The sequence below is a fragment of the Rhodamnia argentea genome, chromosome 9 (genome assembly GCF_020921035.1).
Source record: "Rhodamnia argentea isolate NSW1041297 chromosome 9, ASM2092103v1, whole genome shotgun sequence".
Lineage (NCBI taxonomy): Eukaryota > Viridiplantae > Streptophyta > Magnoliopsida > Myrtales > Myrtaceae > Rhodamnia > Rhodamnia argentea.
In genome coordinates this window covers 15,238,032-15,260,515 of record NC_063158.1, presented here as the reverse complement: position 1 = coordinate 15,260,515, position 22,484 = coordinate 15,238,032, and the positions used below count along the sequence as shown (strand labels likewise).

The window sequence follows — 22,484 nt, the reverse complement described above, 5'->3', positions numbered from 1 at the left end:
TCAACATCAACAGATACTTTCAAAGAAATCGCGTAAAGAATATTGATAGTTTTTAATTCACCAGTACGTAAAGAATCGACTTTTTCCATACTTTTACTGTGCATGGACTATAAACGAATTAGAGGGAATAAAACTGAGATAAGTACGAATAAAAATTAAGAAATTGGAAGGTAAATAGGTCTCCCTTTTGCACAGAGAGTCATCTCATCGTAACGCAGCGTGATTGTAGGATCTCCAGTGGGGCCCCCGACTACCTTTCATAAGGTCATAATTGATTGTATTCCCTTCCGACTCCCCTTTTGATAAAGCTAGAAGAATTTTGTCCTTTTATTCCTTTTTCTTTTTGTTTATCTTCTCAACATAAATTCAAATAAGCTGAAATGCCTTCTCTTTTTTATAGAGCCGGTCCAATCAAATAACATTGATTCCAAGCACCTTTTTTTTTTTTTTCTATTTTACATTGCTTCTGAAATCTAATAACTTAATCGTATGGATATGTAGAATACAGTATTTTCAATCCTAGAAAGAAATGAAGGAAGGAAAAATGATACTCGATTTTAAGTGAGTAAACAGAATTTCATGCTCGATCCGATAGATACGTGTCCAATTAAATGAAAAGCCGTATTCGATGAAAGTCGCATGTACGAATGTATCATTTAGGTGCTTGCCTACTTCTGATGGCTTATTAGACAATTATTAGAGAAAACTCCATTTTTGAAGTCATTATTTTATTTCTTTTCTCTCGTTTCAGTTAGGGTTGCTTTGCTGATGGAAAAGGAAATAAATAAATAAAAAATTGTCTTCTTGAAGAACTTTCTCTCCGGAGGGCGCAGAATAATTTCGCAATGATGAAATCACGACCTTCTCCTATTTAATCAGCCAAAAAAAAAAAAAAAAACGACATAATAAGATCATAAGGCAATGAGAAAAAATCTCAGGCTAAATGGCCGACAAAAGTGAGACAACAAAAGTAAAGTTGGTGGAATCTCCCTCTCTTAACTTTGATGTCCGCCTTTACTCCCTTTATGCCTAGCTTTGTATGCAAGAAACATCATTGGATACTTTTCTTATGTTTGATTGCCACATTTGAAAGACGTATTTATTCTTTTGCTAGTACATTTTGCTTAATTAATTATAAGAAATAAAACTGCACATTCCCAATATTGCAACTCACATTTAACTGAAGTTTACCCTAGTAAGCCACCCGTCACCATTCGGGAAAATTACCAAAAAAGTCATAAACCTATTACAATTGTGTCAATTCAATCCTAATTCATTTTTTTTCAATAACCAAAAAAAAAAAAGCATCTGGGATGCGCCTAAAGAAGGGATGTGATCCTTCGTGAGGCCTTTGCCATTTCTTTAGAGGAAATTATTTAAAGAACATTGATATTCTTTAATTCAATGGTGCGTAAAGAATCGAATTTTTCATACTTTTCGTACTTCGGTTTGCCTGGACTATAAACGAAATAAAGGGAATAAAATTGAGATAAATATGACTAAAATTACGGCATTGGAAGGAAAATAATTATTTGATGTGCCACCCGCCACCTTTCATAAAGTTAGAATTGATTATTCTCCCTTCCCACGCACCTTTCACAAAGCTAGAATGATTTTGTCCTTTTCTTCCTTTTTCTCTTTTTTATTTATCTTCTCGGCCTATGTATTTAAACAATTCGAAGTGTCTTCGCTTTTTCAGAACTAGTCCAATCAAATAATAATAATTCAAAGCACTTTTTTTTTTCTACTTCACATTATTACGGAAATTTAAGAATTTAATCGTATGGATATGCAAAATATAAGATTTTCAATCCTACCAAGAAAGGGAGGAAAAAGAATACTCAATTTTTTTGGACCTTTTTATATTATCTATTTATTATTTTTCAATAAAAAAAATTCTTTATACTAATAACAATAATAATAACGACAACACTTATAACTTAATAATAATATTCAAAGAAATTGCATATTTATCTATTTTGTCTATTTTTTTTGTTGCCTACGCTATTTTGAGCTTTCTATATTTTATAAGAAAATATCGATTTCGAACGGCTAAAATCAGGTGTTAACATGACTAAATTGAAAAAATCTCAAAATATTTATCACTAAATTGGCACAATTAAAAGGTTTATACTAAGTTGGCTACCATGTAATAGGTTTAGGGTTTTTTTAGACAAAATACACCAAATAGTTTTTTACAGGGCTAACTATTGAAGAAGATCTTTTGGCACACATCCTGGTGTTGCGGTGGAGGCTAGAGGCCTATATAGTTGCGAGGTTATACTTTCCTTTTCTTTACGAAAAATAAATAATTTAATTTTTTTAATTAATCGCTTATATCAATTATAAAAATAAATGAACGAAATTATTTCTATTGTCCACGGAAATATTTACACATAAATTTTTTTTATACTAAAATTTTTTTTATTAGGTAATAACTTCAAGCGAAAAAAGCTATTATTTATAGAAAACTCTTTTTAAAGTCATTTATTTTTCACGAAATAAGCAGAGCATAATAGTCAAATCGATTTCCTTTTGGTGCATTCTGAAACTACTGTTATTTCAAATTATTTTCTATCTTTCAATCTACATTCCTTTTCTTACGTCCTTAATTCATTTTCACTCAAGCTAATGGTAAGGAGAGCACAAAAATTTTGGAACGGCTGCCTTTTCTTTGCATATGAAATTAAAATGAAAAAAAAAGCAATAAGTTTTGAGTATAGTTCGTAGTGGTCGACTTAGCGGCAAATGCAGCACTTGGGAGGCTGCGTTGGTTGGACATTGCCCCATTTCATGCCCCCAACTGATCATTTTGATCTACGGAATCAATTGAAGATTTGTGGTTCGGAGTAGGTTTTCTGATCAATCATGAGCAGAAAGAAAGTAAAGGGGATTTAGCATGACATTACCTCCAATGATGGAGTTCGGATAATGTTTGGGGCGTTCATGCTGAGTCGATCCGATCCAATTCAAAAATTAATAATTAATTGGATAAGATGATTTTTATTTGATTTTGGAGTTAATCAGGGGTGGAATTTTGGGATAATAGAATGCTAGCTCATATTGTTTTAGTTATCAAATTAAATTATCATATTTCGTGTAAGTTTGGCCTAAAGCAACTTAACTAGTACACCATTGTTTTGGTGCTCGAAATTCATATACCAAATAGATTGTGGTCGCTTAACTTCAAATTTGAACTTACAAGTGTGTCTAGTTAGCTTGGCAAATTTTTGGGATGCGAAGCTTAGAAAGGCATTGATAAACAAAGCGAAACTATGAAAAAGGGCAATAGCATCACCATAAGATGTGATACCAATTTGTCATCCTTTGTGCCATTCCAATGCAGCTTAAGGCTCCATGATAAATGATTTGAAAAACATTTTTCTTAAAACTACCGTTTATATCACTTGTAAAAATGAATGATAATATTTTCTTGTCCGTCTCCCTTTCTCCATCCAAAGCTTCGCCTTTTTGTTGCAAAATTGTTTTCTCAAATAATCTCGCTGTTGTTGCTAATTGATAGCAGATCTCTGACATACTGCTTCCATAGATGTAAGACGGATTCTGGTCAATATTAAAGATGGTCTTATCATAGTTTTGTTACACCATAAATTATCAAATTTCTTTCCGGTGCAAGCGTAGTCTCCACGTAACTTAAGTCCACTAGTACATTCGATCATTTTATAGATTTAGTCTCATGAGTGTCTTAATATAAAATAATTAGCCCATGCGAGGCACGTGATCAACATTGCTTCTAAAATGTATTACAACAAACGATTTTGTGCCTAGCCAAAAAACCAAGACAACACACTTTAAATTTACATTGCCTTGACTTAGTCTTGGACTAAGTCAAACAGTAACACTCACACTATACCCTATAAAAAGAAGTCCTTATGCAGTTTATAATATGCAATTTATTTCTATCCACCACATCACCAGCACGAGTCCACGTGCCCCGAACACTTGCAGAGCAAAATGTGGTGGAACTACATAGAAAATTGCTACTATAGGACATTCAAAATGCAAGCAACTCCTCCATAGTCTTTTAGACGAACCGGAGTGGAGTTCGAATCTCTTCGAACCCATGGTGGCATCACGAACGGCTGGAGTCGTGGTAGCACGGGCGCCGGTGGGATTGGGCAGTGGTGGTGCAGTTGGGAGGGACCTTTTTGGTAGGAGTATGTTTGCGGCTCCGTTCGTAGGAATAGAGAATACGACGCCCTCAGCCGGCAGCACAAGGAGAGGCCGGGGGGCGTCAAGACAATAGTGTTTAGCCTTCTTGGTACCCGAGGACAGATATTACATCTGTTTGGAGGGTAACGATGCTCTTCAGAGTAGTAATTGCTAAATCAATGTGTCTGGTTTTGAGTAAAGTTTCTAGAATTAAGTACGGCTCGTGCATGTTTTCCGGTGTTGAGTGGCGCTTTACACTTCAATTTTTCATGTCTAGTTTCGTTCTATTGATAGACTAATCACGGATTCGATCAGCAAGCTAGTTGAGGGGATTATTGCTTACATTCGGTATAGGATTAGCATATAAATTTGGCTCGGTCTGATCTAAACTCTGGACGATTTATCTCCATGTCTGCAGAGCATTATGCAAATCTAGGCTAATTGGCAATGAAATGCCATCGTATACGTCTATGAGCGTCTTTGTCACTCGTAATTCAATGTTGCAGCACTTGTGTCGAGTTGCTAGATTGGTGAGAACTGAGTGGTTGTGAAGTGTTTTGTAATGTTTATTTGGTTTCCATTACCCATCAGCTTGGTAAACTTTTTGGATCTGCTCATTACCAATGTTATGGCTTTGTTCCCTTCTTTCTCTGCTGTGGCTTGAAGTAATTAAACTCTGCATATCATAGTCACGACTCTACATCTGTTTGCACTAATTTATCGTCCTTTTATTTCTCTTCAATGGCGTCCTTTCTCGTCGTTCCGGATCACGATTTCACAGTTTATACCTCATTATGCAATTGATACCACTTCAGGACTTTTGCTTGACCGCTCTGTGGATGCATATCCTGCACAATTGTGTACACTTATGTGGGTGCTGGTCTAATATCTTCTCTTGAATTCAGGCATATGAAAGGAGAAGGGCTCGGCTTTTAGAAACTGAAGGACGTCAAGCAGATAGTCCGGCAGCCGCGATCTTGGTATGGGATCAGTAGGCGTTTTTCTCACCCGTTAATGAGGTGCTGAAGGTGTTGGCAGAGGATCAGTAGGCACCCCCCGAGTTGGTCTTTTTTTCGTCTTCTGGAGGCATTTTGTGAGCTCTATGGAGATGTTTCTTGAACACAATGTACATAAGAGAACCCACATTTGTTTGATTGTTTGCTCAAGGTCTGTCTGTGCACTTTTGGCATTTGCATAATAGAATCCAAGCATCATTTTTCTTCACATGAGAGTTCTGTTCCGACAGTTCCCTCAATATATGGTTGAATGTCTTCCTCAATATGAATGGATGTTCCTCGGGCTTTTATGTCTTTGAAGCTGCGTTTTCTCTGTATTGTACGTGCATCATGATCTGTTCACGTAGACTGAAAGAATGGGAATGCTGATTCCATTTGTTAGATTTCATTTGGTATGTTCCTATATGCTCTGAACTTAATTTTCCAGAATAGCATCTGTCTCTGGTATAGACGTCTAGAGAGTAGAGCATAGTTAAGCTTCTATTTATTTCGAGAAAAATGAAAGATTCGAAAAGTACTTTCTTAAAAATGATTGTGTGTATTGGTTATAACCTTGACTAAACGAATAATAGTTTTATCACCCGTGAAAACGTTTGGACATAAGCTTTTGTTAGCAATGATGTCAGTAATGAAAACATTCTATTGCCTAACTATTTTAAGAGATACAATCGATTAATTTTAGGAAAATATTTTCTAAATCAGTCATTTTTTCGCGAAACAAGTAGAGCTTAAATTTGAACCACATGTTGTTTTCGAGAATTTTTTTTCCTTCTTGAGGATGCAATAGCTTATTGAAATAGCAATCAAGGACTTTTACATTTTCTTCATAACGTACCTTAATTATCTTTTGTATGTCGTGATTAATGTGACCCACCACATGACAACCTTTCCAACACATTTACCTCTATTCTCTCTAGTCATCGGATAATTTGTCCTTTTTCGGTGCCTCCATTATCTAGGCATAACATGTATAGAATATGTCTTTTGTTTCACCTCCATTCTCTACTCATGTTAAATGTTAATTTCATTTTAATCCTTAAAAGAAATTTACCGGGATGCCGTTTTAGACTTGTAAAAGCAAATACGATATTTACTCTCGAAATGATTATTAATATGCATGCTCAGAAGAATTATTTTCTGAACTTGATAGTTAAAAATATATTGTTGTCGGTAGTGAAATAGTTTAATAAAAATATTTCAAACGATTATTTAGAGAATCACCTAACACAACCTTTCATAAAGTCATAATTGCATATTGAACTAAAGTTCAAAAGAATTTTGTCCTTTTCTTCCTTCTTCTTTTTGTTTATCTTCTCAACATATATTGAAAACTGCGATTGATCCCAGCAAACTTCTTTGGGAACGAGCAGTCTGCCAAACTAAAGAGGCAATTTTTTTTTCTTTTCTTAACGAATGATTTAGTTAGATGTTCCAATAAGAGAAATCCGTTACAGTATGCAATCGTGTGTTGCACCGAAATTACTTTACACTATATGATTATTACTCTGCAGCGACCGACATTAGCGTACTGTTCCTAGTCCTTTTGGTAAAAATGCTAAGAGAATTGGTGGGGACCACACGAAATGGGTAAAAAATCGTGAGACTAGTGTGATGGTGGCGGCTAATCAAAGCTACGGAGAGAAATGCATGCTCGGACTATTCAAAATCGCACGAGCGTCTCTTTCACATTTAGTTAAGTGCGGTTCACCGAAATAGAAAAGTGGCGTGACATTTACGGGCGACGACGGAGGCAAATTCGAGTGGCTTAAATTCCACAATTGACGTTCCAGGACACGGCTTGCATCGGTCCTGGCCAGCTGAAGAATTTTCTTTCCTATGGATAAGTCTTGCCCGCATCCGAACATGCCATGGCTGTTGATCCCTACGCATACTCGCCCATATGATCGACGATCATGATAAACCCGATGACGGTAGACTCAAGTCTAACACAAATGCGATAAAGAAGTGCATGATCAAAAACATTCGGTGTGCTCAAAATCTAGATAAATGGGAGAGTTTGGAAAAGCCTAACCCAAACCGCGAGATGCTCCAATTGAATCCGTTTGAGAAGGTCCAAACTTCTGTTCCCATCGGTGGGATGGCTTAAAAGCCTAGTGCGCTCTTAGGGTATGCAACCGAATCAGATTTACTCGGAAATTGGACCGGACCACCAAAAGATAGGTCCGGGAACCGGTTTCTATTCAAACCGATTGGCACATGGCTGATTCCTAGTTCCAAATGAAGACCCACTAGAGAACCGAACTAATTTTGGAACCAATTTTTAGCTACTATCAACAAAACCCTAGTCTCGCTCGCCTCACCTCTTCCGTTATCGGTGGATTGTAATTTCTATTACTCATATTAAGTATAGTTGGACTGCCACATAATTTTAGAACTATGGTTAGTATGAACTGCAATCGAATTAAAGATAATAAAATTAAGGAAAACACGAACGAAAATTGAGGAGTTGGAGGGAAAATCAATATTTGAGTCACCATGTTTTTTTTTTTTCCGAAAAACAAGGACTACATGTACAGTCACTCACTCATCCTGTGCATAAAAATTGGAAGGATGTAAGTCCCGAGGAATAATAAAATGGTCTCAATTTTGCACGGAGCGAGCCGTTTCCTTTCTTCTGTTTAAAGAGGCCATCATCCAATCCATGCGGTGAGATTATATGATCTCCAGCGGAATTGATGATATTCCCTTCCCACTCTCCCGGAAAATGAATAATTTGGTCATTTTCTTCCTCTTTTTTTTTCCTTTTTAATCCTCCCAATGTATTATTCAATCGTATGATTTAGATGCTCGCCCACTTCCAATGACCGGGATTATGAACAATTACTATGAGAAAATTGAAACGTTAAGGTAATAATTGTACTATTTTTTCGGTCATAAGAGATATTTTGATGGTAATGGTGCTTTTGAGCTTATTTTAAGTCATTTACTTAAGTGCACACTTAGCATTAACTTAGCAAACTTATTCATATGATTATTAAAAGAGGGGGAAAAAAAGAGAGGAAAGAACGAAAAATCTCAGGCTAAATGGCCGTCCCGATGCAGGTTGGTGCGTGTTACACTCACCCAATACTTGCTCCTCTAAGATCATGCGGCAATGAGAAAAATCTTGGGCTATGGCCGACAAAAGTAAAGCTAGTGAAAACTCCCACTAACTTTGATGTCTGGCTTTGGCTGTATTTTGCAACAACTTTATTAAAGACCTTTGAGTCTCTAAAAGACTTTGAGCAAAAATCACACCATTTGACCAATTTTTTTCTTTTTTTCTTTTTAGATCTTTGGGAAAATTTGTTGTAATTTCACATTTATTGCAGGTCCGGAATATCTTTGGGCTTTAATATTTTCGGAATGCTAATACATATTTTTCCTTTCAACTTTGTGCTCGATAAACTTTCATAACATCGAAAATGCCTTCACCTCACGCTAATGGAGGAAACACGGAGCTCAAGTTGTGGATTTGGATGCATATTAGAACAGCAATGATAACGATTACGCAGCGACTGATATATAGATGAAGACAATCGAAGACCGAGGTTTTCCTAGGGAAATTCATATGATTTTTCTCTCGTTTGCCTTGAATCGTCCTTGTGACGTCTCCCCTTGAACTCAGTCATTGCCCCTCCGAAAATGTCCGTGATTGTTTAAAAAAAAAACCTCCAAAAATAAAAGAGATGCCCTATTTTCTTTTTTTTTTTCCTTGTCTATTGTGCCTCGAACCCCCTCCGCCAAAAGGGAAAATGAGAGCGCCAAAAGTGCTCAAACAGATTTCGTTCTCGGAGAAACCCCTCCTCAATTTCCTTAGATTCGTGTGAATCAAGAATCACTTGTTTCACAAGCATTGCTCAATTTAGGAAAAACTCCTTCGAGGGGTCTTTGTCTCAATGTTGTAATGTGGCTTTTCATGCTACAAGTCAAGAGTCAAAGTCTCTGCCATTTAATGACGACAGCGCTCAAATCATCCCAGATAAAACTGGTCTTGCCAAAGGTGTTGATTTTGGCTAGGCTTGGTTCTTTTTGAAACGGGGATCTTCCTCTAAGGATCAAAGTAGACTCAGAGACTCACGTACAGGAGTTAAGATCGGTGATCATCTATCGTATTAACCAATGGAGATCACTATTCGGTGATTTTTAATTGTTTCAAATGGCAGACACAAGAGGCGGATGGAAAAATACAATGTACTTTATTGCTTAGCCTGGCTCTTACGGAACTTTTTACTTTTACCTGGCATTTACTCTTTATACCGCGGGTTTCTCTCTCTTTTCTTCCTCCTTTTCAAAATAAGTAACATCATCTTTATTCCCTCCGCTTGTTTTGACACACCTTGTCCTAGTAAAAGGGATGATCATCGACTGGTACGATGAATAGACATTTGCAGGCCCAATTAGGCTTAAGCAAGGGATGTTCACAGGGTTTGCAATAGATGAACAAGATAACTTTCTTCGCTTTAAAGAGATTCCACCTAATTTTGAAGTTTTCAGGATCGAAGCGATGTCCGTGACGTTTCTGCCGTGCCCTAGTGTGGTATAATGACTGTGACCGCGCTTTCGAGAAAGAAAACCGTGACTTGCATGATCAGAATAAAGGAAATGAGCTGCCATTCAACATTTCACAAGCTGCAAATTACCAATTCTTAAGATCAATCGTGAAAAGGCAATCTGCCACCATTCCATCTTTGTTTTCCATTGGTCTCACGAGGTAAAGCTCCAGATAGCCGAGAGCGTCAACTCCAGCAAATCCATTTTTTTTTTTTTTTTGTTCTTTTTCATCTTTCGGAGTCCACTCCCCGACCACCATGGATACACAGAAAGTACAGAACACGGTAAACTGGCGTGCGCTATCATTCTCGCTAATCACCAGAATTCATTCTTTCACACAAAGGAAATGATTCCTCACCTCAATCTACTCCTAATGAATGAGTCAGCGGCAATCAACAAGTCTTTTAATTTAGTACAGCAGCACTTTCACCTAACTTCGCAGAATCGAGATTATTACATAGAGCGTTGAAAACTGTATCAAGGCCGTGGTTATTGGTAATGACTCAAAGGTTCATATCAATTAGATTTATGCAACCAACACAACTAGTGCAGTGAACCATTTAAGCAGACAAGAAGGACTCAGTCAGATTCGAAGCTATATTAATTCTGATCCGATTTAGGCATTTCATCAAACATGGGGTGATTGATTCAGACAAGAGATCTAACTGCAACATTGAAGCATCTATTCCAATCCAAGCTATCACAACAGCATCAAAATGAGTTCACATCATCAGTAAATCATTAATCAGAGACGATTTCACATAAGTCTTAATTAGACTTACTCCGCCTTTTTTTTTCCTCCAAGAATAGTTGAGAGCAGAGCATATGAAGGTAAAGTGCGATTGCCAGTCACGAACTGTGATTGGACTAGAAATAGGAAGTCATGGAAGTGTCGCCAGTGACGATGACGTGAAGGAGCTTAGAACGGACCCCGAGTGCGTTGGAATTATCAGCCAAAAAACAGAGTGAATTGATTGGTGGGGCTCGACTCACCGGCGAAGGAGCTTCAAACGGACCCTGAGTGCTTCCGTCCCGAGCTGTGATTGGTGGGGCGTGACTTCGAAGCAGTGAACTGGCGATGTCTCGGTGATTGCTCGGGACCGGCCTCAGAAAATTAGTCAGCAACTCCGGTGAATGGTTCCAGCTTCCCGCTTGTGTTCTGTGTGGATGGTTCTCGGTTCTGTGGATCTGCAACTCCGGTGGCAAGTGACGGTAAATGCTCGTCATCAGAGATGGTGGATTCCGGCATCGATCAGTGGTAGAGATGCTTCTGGAATTTTTGGATTGAGAGACGATTTCTTACTCTGCTCTATGTGAATCGCCACACAGAGCAGAGTAAGAAATCTGTTACTGATCCTGGTTTCAAAACTTGCTGAACTCCCGTGCATTCTAACATGTGACATGAGCTGTCTTCAAAACCTTATAGGCTTCTAAAACACGTACAAATCCGAGGAGAGCGTGACTCCTGAAAAAAATCACGAGCAATATCGAGAAAAATTCGAGAAAGGAGTAACCTGTTAAAATTAAAAACATATGCAATTCCTAGAAAGGATATACTAAGATAGGGTACATTATATAAACTCCACGGGACATGCTTAAAAGATTAAGGAATACATTTGTACATTCGGATTATGTATAACACGAGTTCAATTTCTCGTGGTGCCAAATGCAGACAATTCACGACCGGCAAGTGACCTGGTTACGATTTGAATACTAATCGATCAGTGATGTTAATGCCCAGCATTAACTACCTAAGATACAAACTTCTTGCCATGTACAGTATCATATATACATATTCAGACAAATGAGAGGCAATGCAACATCAGTTTAGCACCCGCCACATCCATTCCCTAACAAAAAAGAAGGTTCAAAGCTCGATATCTGACCCAATAACACATTTTTTTTGCAGGCAATGAGATCCCGAGAAATGGACAAATTGCTATTTCCTCTTGACACCTATCATTATGGCAATGATAAACAGCAAAAGAAATAAAAATAAAAAAAAGGAAAAGAAACATACGAAATCAAAGTGCAAACCTTCCACAAGAACGAAAAATGGGTTGATTCCAGAAAATAAGCCGTGAGCCAAGATGTTTCTTATGGAGTCAGGTCGAATTTTAATGTATACATCTCCTAAAAAGGACGAATATTGTTTGCTTTTTCTTTGTATTATGTCATATGTTTCATACCAACATTTAAGCCAAAGTTAACATCGAAATAAACTTAAGCAAAATATTCCGATTTATTTACCACCGAAAGTAAACTTTACTACAGGAGCGCCTCTCGTAGGAAAATGTTTACTACCTGTGTTAGTAATTTTCTTATGGAGTCAGTTCCGCCACATGTTGACTTTTTAATTTCTGCAATTTGTGGTATATGATCTTCCTCATAAGTTGAGTTCATGTCCATCGATGTCCTTTCCGATCATTTCATTTTGGTCCGACAAGATACCGAGTCTGTCTTTGCAGTTCACCAAGTTAGAATAAGTAGCTAGATGAAGGAAGCCCACATGTATACATCAGGCAGATCTAAGCTGTGTAGACAAGCGATACTAGATCATATTAACGCATCACAATTTTCCTATGTTATTAATGATATGGAGGTGGGACTAAGCAGACAAGGCGAGAATTAGGCCATCGTTGCCGCATCCATCGAGAGAGAAAAAGGGACATAGAAATAAAGAAAGGAGAAGGTTCTAACTCACCTTATAACGCTTGTAAGATTGGACGGTGCCTTCGAAATGTTTCTCATATCCGCGGACGATTCTTGAGTGCTACGTCGGAGCAAAATCGTTTACTTGAGTGCTACAGCAACTTTTCCGGCGCGCCTCGTCAGCTTTCCGGCATATCACGTCATCTTTCCGGTGAGCCACGTCAGCTTTTTCGGCGTCCACATCAACATGGAACTCAAGTGAACGATTTTTTAAAGTTATGGCACTTAAGTGAACGTTTTGAAAGTTATGACACTCAAGTGAACGCCGTACAAAAGTTATGATACTTCTAGTGTACTTTTCCCTTCCTATGGATAAGTCTTGCGCGCATCCGAACATATCGTGGCTGCTGATCCCTATGCATGCTCGCCCGGATGATTGACGGTCATGATAAACCCGATGACAATGGACTCAAGTCCAAGACAAATGCGATAAAGAAGTGTCCGATCAAAACATTCGGTGGACTCAAATCTAGAAAGTCTGGAAAAGCCTAACCCGAACCCGAACCTCGACATGCTCCAATTGAATCCGCTTGAGAAGGTCCATACTTCCGTTCCCATCACCGCAGGGGAGTTGGGTGGGGTGGGGAGAGAGACCATTTATCCAGAAACTAGATCGGACTATCAAAAGGTAGGTCCGGGAACCAGTTTCTATTCAAACTAGTTCAGGAACCGATTGGAATAGGGCTGATTCCTAGTTCCAAGTGAAGACGCACTTGTGAACCAGACCCATTTTGGAATCGATTTTGAGCTACTATTAAAAAAATCTAGTCTCGCTCGCCTCACCTCCTCTGTTTTCTATTAATTGTAATTTCTATTGCTTATATTAGGTATAGCTGGACTGCCACATGATTTTAGTAGTTTGGTTAGTATGAACTTCAATCGAATTAAAGGTAATAAAATTAAGAAAAAGAAATAGGTATAGCTGGACTGCCACATGTTTTTGGTACTTTGGTGAGTATGAACCGCAATCAAATTAAAGGGAATAAAATTAAGGAAGACACGAACCAAAATTAAGGAGTTGGTGGGAAAATCAATATTTCAGTCACCATGTTTTTTTTTAATCGAAAAACAAGGACTGTGTGTACAGTCACTCATTCATCCTATGCATACAAATTGAAAGGATGTAAGTCCTGAGGAATAATAAAATGGTCCCAATTTTGCACAGAGCGAGCCGTTTCGTTTCTCCCACTTAAAGAGGCCATCATCCGTGCGGTGAGATTATATGATCTCCAGCGGAATTGATTATATTCCCTTCCCGATCTCTCAGAAAATAAGTAATTTGGTCATTTTCTTCGTTTTCACTTTTTAATCCTCGCAAGCTATTATTCAATCATATGATTTAGCTGCTTGCCCACTTCCGATGACTGGGATTTTTAGATGGTTATTATGAGAAAACTGAAACTTTAAGGTAATAATTGTACTATTTTTTCGGTCATAAGCGATATTTGGAAGGGAATGGTACTTTTTTTAGCTTATTTTAAGTCGTTTACTTCAGTGCACACTTAGCATTAGCTTAGCAAACTTATTCATATGATGATTAACAGCAAAAAAAAAAAAAAGAAAAAATTCTCTGGCTAAAAGGCCGTCGTGATGCAGCTTGGTATGTGTAGCACTCCCCCAGTACTTGCTCCTCTAAGATCGCAAGGCAACGAGAAAAATCTCAGGCTAAATGGCCGACAAAAGTAAAGCGATTTTTTTTTTTTTTTGGGTGATCTTTGGGAAAATTTTTTGTAATTTCCAAGTCATCTAAAGTTTCTTAGACCAAAGCAGGTCCGGACTATCTATGGGCTTTAATATTTTCAGAATGCTAATACATATTTTTCCTTCTAACTTTGTTCTCGCTGGACTTTCATAATTTCGATGATGCCTTCATCTCACGCGAATAGAGGAAACACAAAGCTTAAGTCGTGGATGTGGAGGCATATTAGAACAACAATATAGATGAAGACAATTGGAGACCGAGATTTTCCTAGAGAAATTTATATGGTTTCTCTCTCGTTTGCCTTGAATCTTCTTTGTGACATCTCTATGTGCATCTCCTCCTTCGTGAATCTAGTCAGTGCCCCTCTGAAAACGTCCGTGAATGTTTAAAAAAAAAAACTCCAAAAATAAAAGATTTCGTTCTTCGTGAACCTAGTCGAACCCCTACCGTCAAAAGGGAAAATGAGAGCACCAAAAGTGCTCAAACAGATTTCGCTCTCGGAGAAACCCCTCCTCAACTTCCTTAAATTCGTGCGAATCAAGAATCACTTGTTTCCCAGTAATTGCTCAATTTAGGAAAAATCCCTTCAAGGGATCTTTGTCTCAAGGTTGTAACGTCGGGTTAGTTTAGGAGACCGTGGGTTTTTCATGCCACAAGTCAAGAGTCGAAGTTTCTGCCATTCATTGAGGACAACGCTCAAATCATCCTAGATAAAACTGGTCTTGCCAAAAAATGTTGATGGTGGCTAGCCTTGGTTCTTTTGAAACGGGGATCTTCCTCTAAAGATCAAAGTAGACTCAAAGAAGGACTCACATGCTCGGGTTAAGATCGGTGATCATCTATCATATTTATTACGGATGTCACTATTCGGTTATTTTTAACCGTTTCAAATGGCAGACACTCGAGGTGGAGGGAAAAATACAATGTACTTTGTTGCTTTGTTTTGCTTTTACGGACCCTTTTACTTTTACCTGGCATTTACTCCTTATACCACGGGTGTGCTCTCTCTTTTTTCTTCCTTTTCAAAACAAGTAACATCATCTTTATTCCCTTCGCTTTTTTTTTTACATGCCTTGTCCCAATATTAGGGATGATCACTGACAAGTTCATTGAACAGACATTCGCAGGTCCAGCTAGGTTTAAACAATGGATGTTCACAGGGTTTGCAATAGAGGAACAAGATACCTTTCTTCTCTTTAAAGAGATTCCACCTAATTTTGAAGTTTGCCGAATCAGAGCGATGTCCGCACAGTTTCTGCTGTGCCCTAATGGGGGATAATGATTGTGACCGCGCTTTCGAAAAAGAAAAACCATGACCTGCATGATCAGAATAAAGGAAATGAGCTGCCATTCAACATTTCACAAGCCGCAAATTACCAATTCTTAAGATCAATCTTGAAAAACCAATCTGCCACCATTCCATCTTTGTTTTCCATCGGTTTCACGAGGAAAAGCTCCAGAAAGCCGAGAGTGTCAACTCCAGCAAATCCATTTTTCTTTTCTTTTCTTTTTCATCTTTGGGAGTCCACTCCCCAACCGCCATGGATACACACAAATTACAGAACACGGTAAAATGGCGTGCGCTATCATTCTCGCTAATCACAAGAATTCATTCTTTCACGCAAAGGAAATAATTGCTCACCTCAATCTATGAGTCAGCAGCAATCAACAAGTTCTTTTAATTTAGTACATCAACAGTATCAGCTAACTTCGCAGATTGAAAACAGTATCAAGGCCAAGGTTATCGGTAAAGAATCAAAGGTTCATATCAATTAGATTTATGCAACCTACACAACTAGTACAGCGAATCACTCAAGCAGATAAGATGAACTCAGTCAGATTCGACGCTATATTCATGCTGATCCGATTCAGGCATTTCATCAAACATGGGGTGATCAATTCAGACAAGAGATCCAACTGACACATTGAAGCATCTATTCCAATCCAAGCTATAACAACAGCGTCAAAATGAGTACAGATCATCAGTAAATCATTAATCAGAGACGATTTCACATAAATCTTAATTAGACTTCTCCGCCATTTTTTTATTCCTCGAAGAATAGCTGAGAGAAGAGATTGCCGGTCACGAACTGTGATTGGACTAGAAATAGGAAGTCATGGAAGTGTCGCCAGTGACGATGCCGGCGAAGGAGCTTCGAACGGAACCCGAATGCTTCGGAAATATCAGCCAAAAACAGAGCGAATTGATTGGTGGGGGGCGACTCACCGGCGAACTGTTACTGATCCTGCTTTCAAAACATGTGACATGATAGCGTGACTCTAAAACACGTACACGTCCGATGAAAGCGTGACTCCTGAAAAAAATCACAAGAAATATCGAGAAAAATTCGAGAAAGGAATAACCTGTTAAAATTAGAAACATCTTCGATTCCAAGAAAGGGTATACTAAGATAGGGTACATGTATAAGAAGTTGCAGTCGAATTACGAAAAAGAATCCACATCAAAAAACCGAAGCAATGTCATATTGGATAGCCGTATAAACTCCACGGAGCGTGCTTAAAGATTAAGGAACACATACGTGCATGCGGATTATGTACAACATGAGTTCAATTTCTCGTGCTACCAATTGCAGACAATTCACGACCGGCAATCGACCCGGTTTCAATTCAAATAATACTTGATCGATGATGTTAATGCCTAGCATTAAGTACCTAAGATACAGACTTCTTGCCATGTACAATAAGACAAGCAATATCATAATCGCCATATTCAGACAAATAGGAGGCAATGCAACTCCTATTAGAATAGTTTAGCACCAGTGACATCCATTCTATAACAAATAAAGGAGATTCAAAGATTACATAGTTTTTGTAGGCAATGAGATCCCGAAAAATGGACAGATTCATGTTTCCTCTTGACACCTATCATTATTGTGATGATAAACAGCTAAATAAAAAAAAATGAAAAATAAACATACGAAATCAAAGTGCAAATCTTCCACAAGAACGAGAAATGGTTTTGATTCCAGAAAATGAGCTGCAAGCCAAGAAGTTGCTTATGGAGTTAGATCGAATTTTAATGGACACATCTCCTAAAACTGACGAATATTGTTTGCTTTTCTTTGTATTATGTCATATGTTTCATACCAACATTTGTGCCAAAGTTACCATCAAAATAAACTTAAGCAAAATATTCCAATTTATTTACTACTGTAAGTAAAACTTTGTTACTGGAATGCCTCTCGTAGGAAAATGTTTACGACTCGTGTTAGTAAGTCATCGATTCTTTTAGTGTATTCACCCAAAGTCCTACATACCACAATGGCATGCAGTAGAAGGAAACCCATTTCCGTCTCGCCCATTCGTCCATAGATCGCGAATTAGCCTTTGGACTTATCTCCATACAGAGGTAAACCTTTGTGTCAAGAGCATCGATTTTCCCTTAAAATGTTCCCTTCACTTTAATTTAGGTTGATAATTTCACAGAAATATTAAACATTGATAATTATACAAAAATTGTTGATATAGAGGTGGGACTAAGCGGACGGGGGGAGGATTAGGCCATCGTTGCCGCATGCATCGAGAGAGAAAAAGGGACATAGAAATAAAGAAAGGAGAAGGTTCTAACTCACCTTATAACGCTTGTAAGATTGGACGGTGCCTATGAAATGTTCCTTATATCCGCGGTAGATGATGACGTGACAATCATTTGGCAATTTGGTAGTTGATACATCAATCCACCTTTCCAATGATGGGCGATTACGAATGCACAAGTGCTTCAAAGCCTCTAACTCGTCAAGGCCCTCGACTACCTGCAGACCATCGCAGCCCCGGATGTATAACTGCTTAAGCTTCTTTAAGTTTGATAAACCCCGAACACCGTGCAAAGAACGACAACGCCATAGACCAAATTCTTTCCACAATTCTGATGTACCGAGTACTTGAATTTGGAGTATCTTTGGGCAATCACTAAGATAGAACCGTCCCAACTTACGTAATACCCTCGACGGAAGAATTAGTCTCCCTTCCTCCATAGCCAACTCATCAGCAGACTACGCTTCACCCCCGTAGCCTATCCCTCCCAAGGACTTACACTTCTTGATACTTAATTCCTCCAATGATTCAAACGACCCAACAAATTGGATCTCAACAAGCTTTGGGCAATCTGATACCCCGACGGTTTTGAGCTTCCTCAAGTTTGATAGCCCGAGTCTCTCGAGGGGTTCACCGCCTTCCAAAATCAACTCTTCTAAATTTTGAAGTTGAAGGCCGTTGAGGTTAATTTCTTGCCCTTGAAACGATGTGAGCACTAAACTTGACAATTTTTCTAATCTGTATGAGAGTGAGACGGTTGAAATGAACTTATCTAGCTTTAACTTTAACAAAGACGATGGAAGATGCACCGGTGTTCGCGGGTCCAAACCCGACAAACGAAGTTCCTTTAACAGAGAAAGGGAAGCCAACTTAGCTGGAGCGGGGATCAATGATGGGCGATCATCAATGTACAAGTCCTTCAAAGCCTCTAACTCGTCAAGGCCCTCGACTACTTGCAGACCATCGCAGTGCTCAACGCGTAACTTCTCAAGCTTCTTTAAGTTTGATAAACCCCGAACACTGTGCAATAGACGACAATCCGTTACCCGAAATTCTTTCCACAATTCTGATGTACCGAGTACTTGAATTTGGAGTATCTTTGGGCAATGATCAAGACGAAAACTTCTCAACTTACATAATACCCTTGACGGAAGAATTAGTCTCCCGTCCTCCATAATCAACTCATTAGCGTACTCTGCTTCACCCACGTACCCTAACCTTCCCAAGGACTCACACCTCGAGACAGAAAATTCCTCCAATGATTCAAACGCTCCAACAAATTGGATCTCAACAAGCTTTGGGCAATCTGATACCTTGACGGTTTTGAGCTTCCTCAAGTTTGATAGCCTAAGTCTCTCCAAGGTATCACAATAACCGCCTGTCAAAATCAACTCTTCTAAATTTAGAAGTTGAAGCCCGCCAAGTTGAATTTCTTGCACTTGAGATGATGTGAGCTCTAAACTTGACAAGTTTTCTAATCTGGATGAGAGTGACACGGCTGAATTGAACTTATCCAGCGGTGACTTTAACAGAGATGATGGAAGTTGCGTGAGCATTCGCAGATCCAAACCAGACGAATCAAGTTTCCTTAAGCGAGAAAGGGGAACCGGATAAACCGTCCCTGGACCTTCAACGATACAAGTGCCTAACAAGCGTAGGACTCTTAGAAAGGGCAAATTTCCGATTGCCGAAGGAAGTCGACCTTTTAAATTGGGATTGCGTATTCGAAGCACTTCTAGATTCTCAAGCATTACTACACTAGGTATCTCCCATGAATTTGCCGAACATACTCTAGTACAGCCGTTGTCAAAGTGCAACTCACATAATGATTTCAACCACCATATGGAATCTGGTAGTTTCTTCACCGGACACTCCTCAACCGAGAAGTGCTTCAGATTCACTAGGTTCCCAATTTCTTCGGGCAAATATTCAAGAGAAGGGCAATTCGTAATCTTCAGGTCAATCAAAGACTTCAACATCCCAATAGAGACATGAAGTTTCCTTAAATCGGAACATCCATTGAAATTAAGCCTCTCTAAATTCGGGCATCCGGAGAAGTCCGGCGTTCTCTTTATGTTGTAGCAATATTCAAGAGAAAGAACTTTCAATTTTCTTGCCATCTGTCAAAATAAATACAATATTCAATGGATGAACAATCAAATATTTCATTCAAAGAAAATAGAATAGTAAGAAGCAAATTACTCACCTTGATTAAGCTCTGTAGTTTCGAATTATCGATGAAGGCATTGCGTGAAAATTCAAGAACTGCCACATTATTTAAGCACATATTGGTTGGCTTAGAAAACAACCGACGAGGAGGATTACTCAAAAAAATCCAGCTCATATTGGTAAGGCTCTTTGCTAAGTTACCACTGCAGTTTCCCCCACTCAATTTGAGGTACCGTACATGTTGAAACCTTCCTATCTCTTCACTTGTGATACTCTTATGATCACTTCTGTATAAGTTGAGATTCAATGCTTGGACGTTGTTCTTCATCTGCAAATGAGAGCAACAAATGAGGGATATTCAGTATTTTGTTTTAGAGGAAACTGGTAACAATAAGAAAAAGAAGAAAGGGAAAATAGTAGCCTAGTGCAGCATAGAGGATTTTCCAGTAAGTGAAACTCTTGGTTTTCTCCTGAGGTATATTACCTCCTTTGTTCTCATTGCTTTGAAGACGTCATCATCGGTCCATATCCTACTCCACTCTCCAGGATTTCCCGGGTTTTCACGACGAACTATTTCTCTTCCAAAATCTCTAAGTTGGTCATGCATCCAAAACTTATTTTCCACAATCTTTACCAATGACATGCTAATAAGGACATCAACTCCAATATCCGGGAAAAAATCACAATCTTTCCACATGTAAATTGCATACATAGTATGCTGACCAATGAAAAAGCATGCAATATCGAGGAAAATTTGTCGTTGTTCATAACTCAATGCATCATAACCGATCTTCAACTTTTCAAAAACATCATCGTGAGGTGCTTTCCTTAACTTCTCTAATGTCTCTCTCCAGATTTGTTGCCTTTTGTGAAAGAGGAATGAACCGATTACTTCAAGAGCCAATGGAAGTCTCCCAGTAGCATCTACGATTTTTCCCGAAAGATCCTTGTAATCATCCGACGGAGGGTCTACGTTAAATGCATGACTACTGAAAAGCTCCAGCGCATGATCACTACGCATCACCTTCATTTCATATTCCAAGATTCGATAGTTTGGTCCATTGATTTGCAGAACATCTTTATTTCTAGTTGTAATCAATATTCGAGATCCCGGGTGCAGAGTATTCCCTCCAACTAATTTCAGCACTTGATCACTGTTAGCAACATCATCAAATACAATGAGGACTTTCTTATTGCTAAGTACTTCTCCAATTCTCTTTGTCCCATAATCAATTGCGTCAATGCTTCTTGCTACTCCAGGATGACCGATTTCGGATAATAACTTTTTTTGCAACTCAACTAAGCCATCAGTTCTTAATGAGTTCGCTCCAACATCTTCAAGGAAACAGCAGCACTTTCCATAATGAGAAGAGAGTTGGTTGAAGACGATTTTGGCGAGAGTCGTTTTTCCGATACCCCCCATGCCATGAATTCCAATGAGCCGCACACTGTAAGAGTCGACGTCTAACAATTCGGTTCTTGCGGCAACTCGGTCAACAATTCCAACTAAATGTCTAGTAACCAATCTATGTTTTGTCTTCAGCTTTTGCACGACCACCTCAACTACTAAGTTAATCACATCGGTGTAGCTGCGATAATGAAAAACCATTTAAGTGAGGCTATTATTCAAGCACTAGGTAAGCTACAAAATATTCGGACAACTAATGGGAAAATATTTTTAAAGCACTTGGCAATGTGTGCGCGATTTCGTTACCCGAAATATGACTTGATTCCAACACGAGATTAGCAATCTTGGAATTAGGTTAAGGACGTTTGCCAAAAAATGGATGTATTCAAGAGGACATGTGTTTAACTTATTGCAATATTAAATAATAAGATAGAAATGTGCATGGCATTTAATTAACCCATTCTTTTTCTTCCCACTGCCCCCAATCAAGATAGTTGGGCTACCTAGCTAGTGTATCATTATTCGCCCATCATGTACGGTGACATTGTGAAGCAGTCTCAATCATACTGGAAGTTTTTACATCTATGATAAAGTGCAAAGAAAAATTAGAGAAACAGGCATTTGAAAAGCAGCGAGCTTACCCTTTGTACTTCTTCACTTCCCACCCTTTTATAGCATCAACCTCCATGAGAGCCTCTCTCCATGCATCTACTTGCCCATTGCTCAACTTCTTCTCGCGTTCCAAATTGAATATGGCATCGCGATACAGTGGAGTTTTTAGCTTAACATCGTCAGGCTCCACGTCGAAGAAGATAGGAAGGATCGCTTTTTTACCTTCCGATTTGGAAGTGTTTGCCACGATCTGCGCGAGCTCTCGGAGGCACCATTGGCTTGAAGCGTAGGTCCGAGAGAAGACAGGTATGTAGATCCTGGAGTTGTCGATCGCTCGCTGGAGCGATCCATCGATCCTTTCACCGACACAAAGCTCTTCATCATCTCGAAAGACGCATATTCCAGCGTCGGTCAAGCTGTGGAAGAGGAAGTCGGTGAATCCGACGCGAGTGTCGGGTCCTCTGAAGCTTAGGAACACTTGGTACTCGCTTCCGGACGACGTACTTGCATCTGAGCTCGCCATAGCATAAGTTTGTTCTGCTTAACGGATCTCTCTCTCCCTGTGTGTGTGGGGGTGTCTGGG

General features: G+C 38.9%; 1 long non-coding RNA gene and 1 pseudogene across 1 annotated transcript; one reads left to right on the top strand and one right to left on the bottom strand.

Moving 5' to 3' along the window:
- Positions 1 to 10,359: 10,359 nt before the first annotated feature.
- On the top strand, positions 10,360 to 16,382 carry LOC125316556. The gene is made up of 3 exons (XR_007199685.1): positions 10,360 to 10,772; positions 10,854 to 10,860; positions 16,228 to 16,382. It is a non-coding gene; the product is annotated as an uncharacterized LOC125316556 (long non-coding RNA).
- Positions 16,383 to 17,654: 1,272 nt separating this feature from the next.
- Positions 17,655 to 22,484, bottom strand: LOC125316455 (annotated as a pseudogene).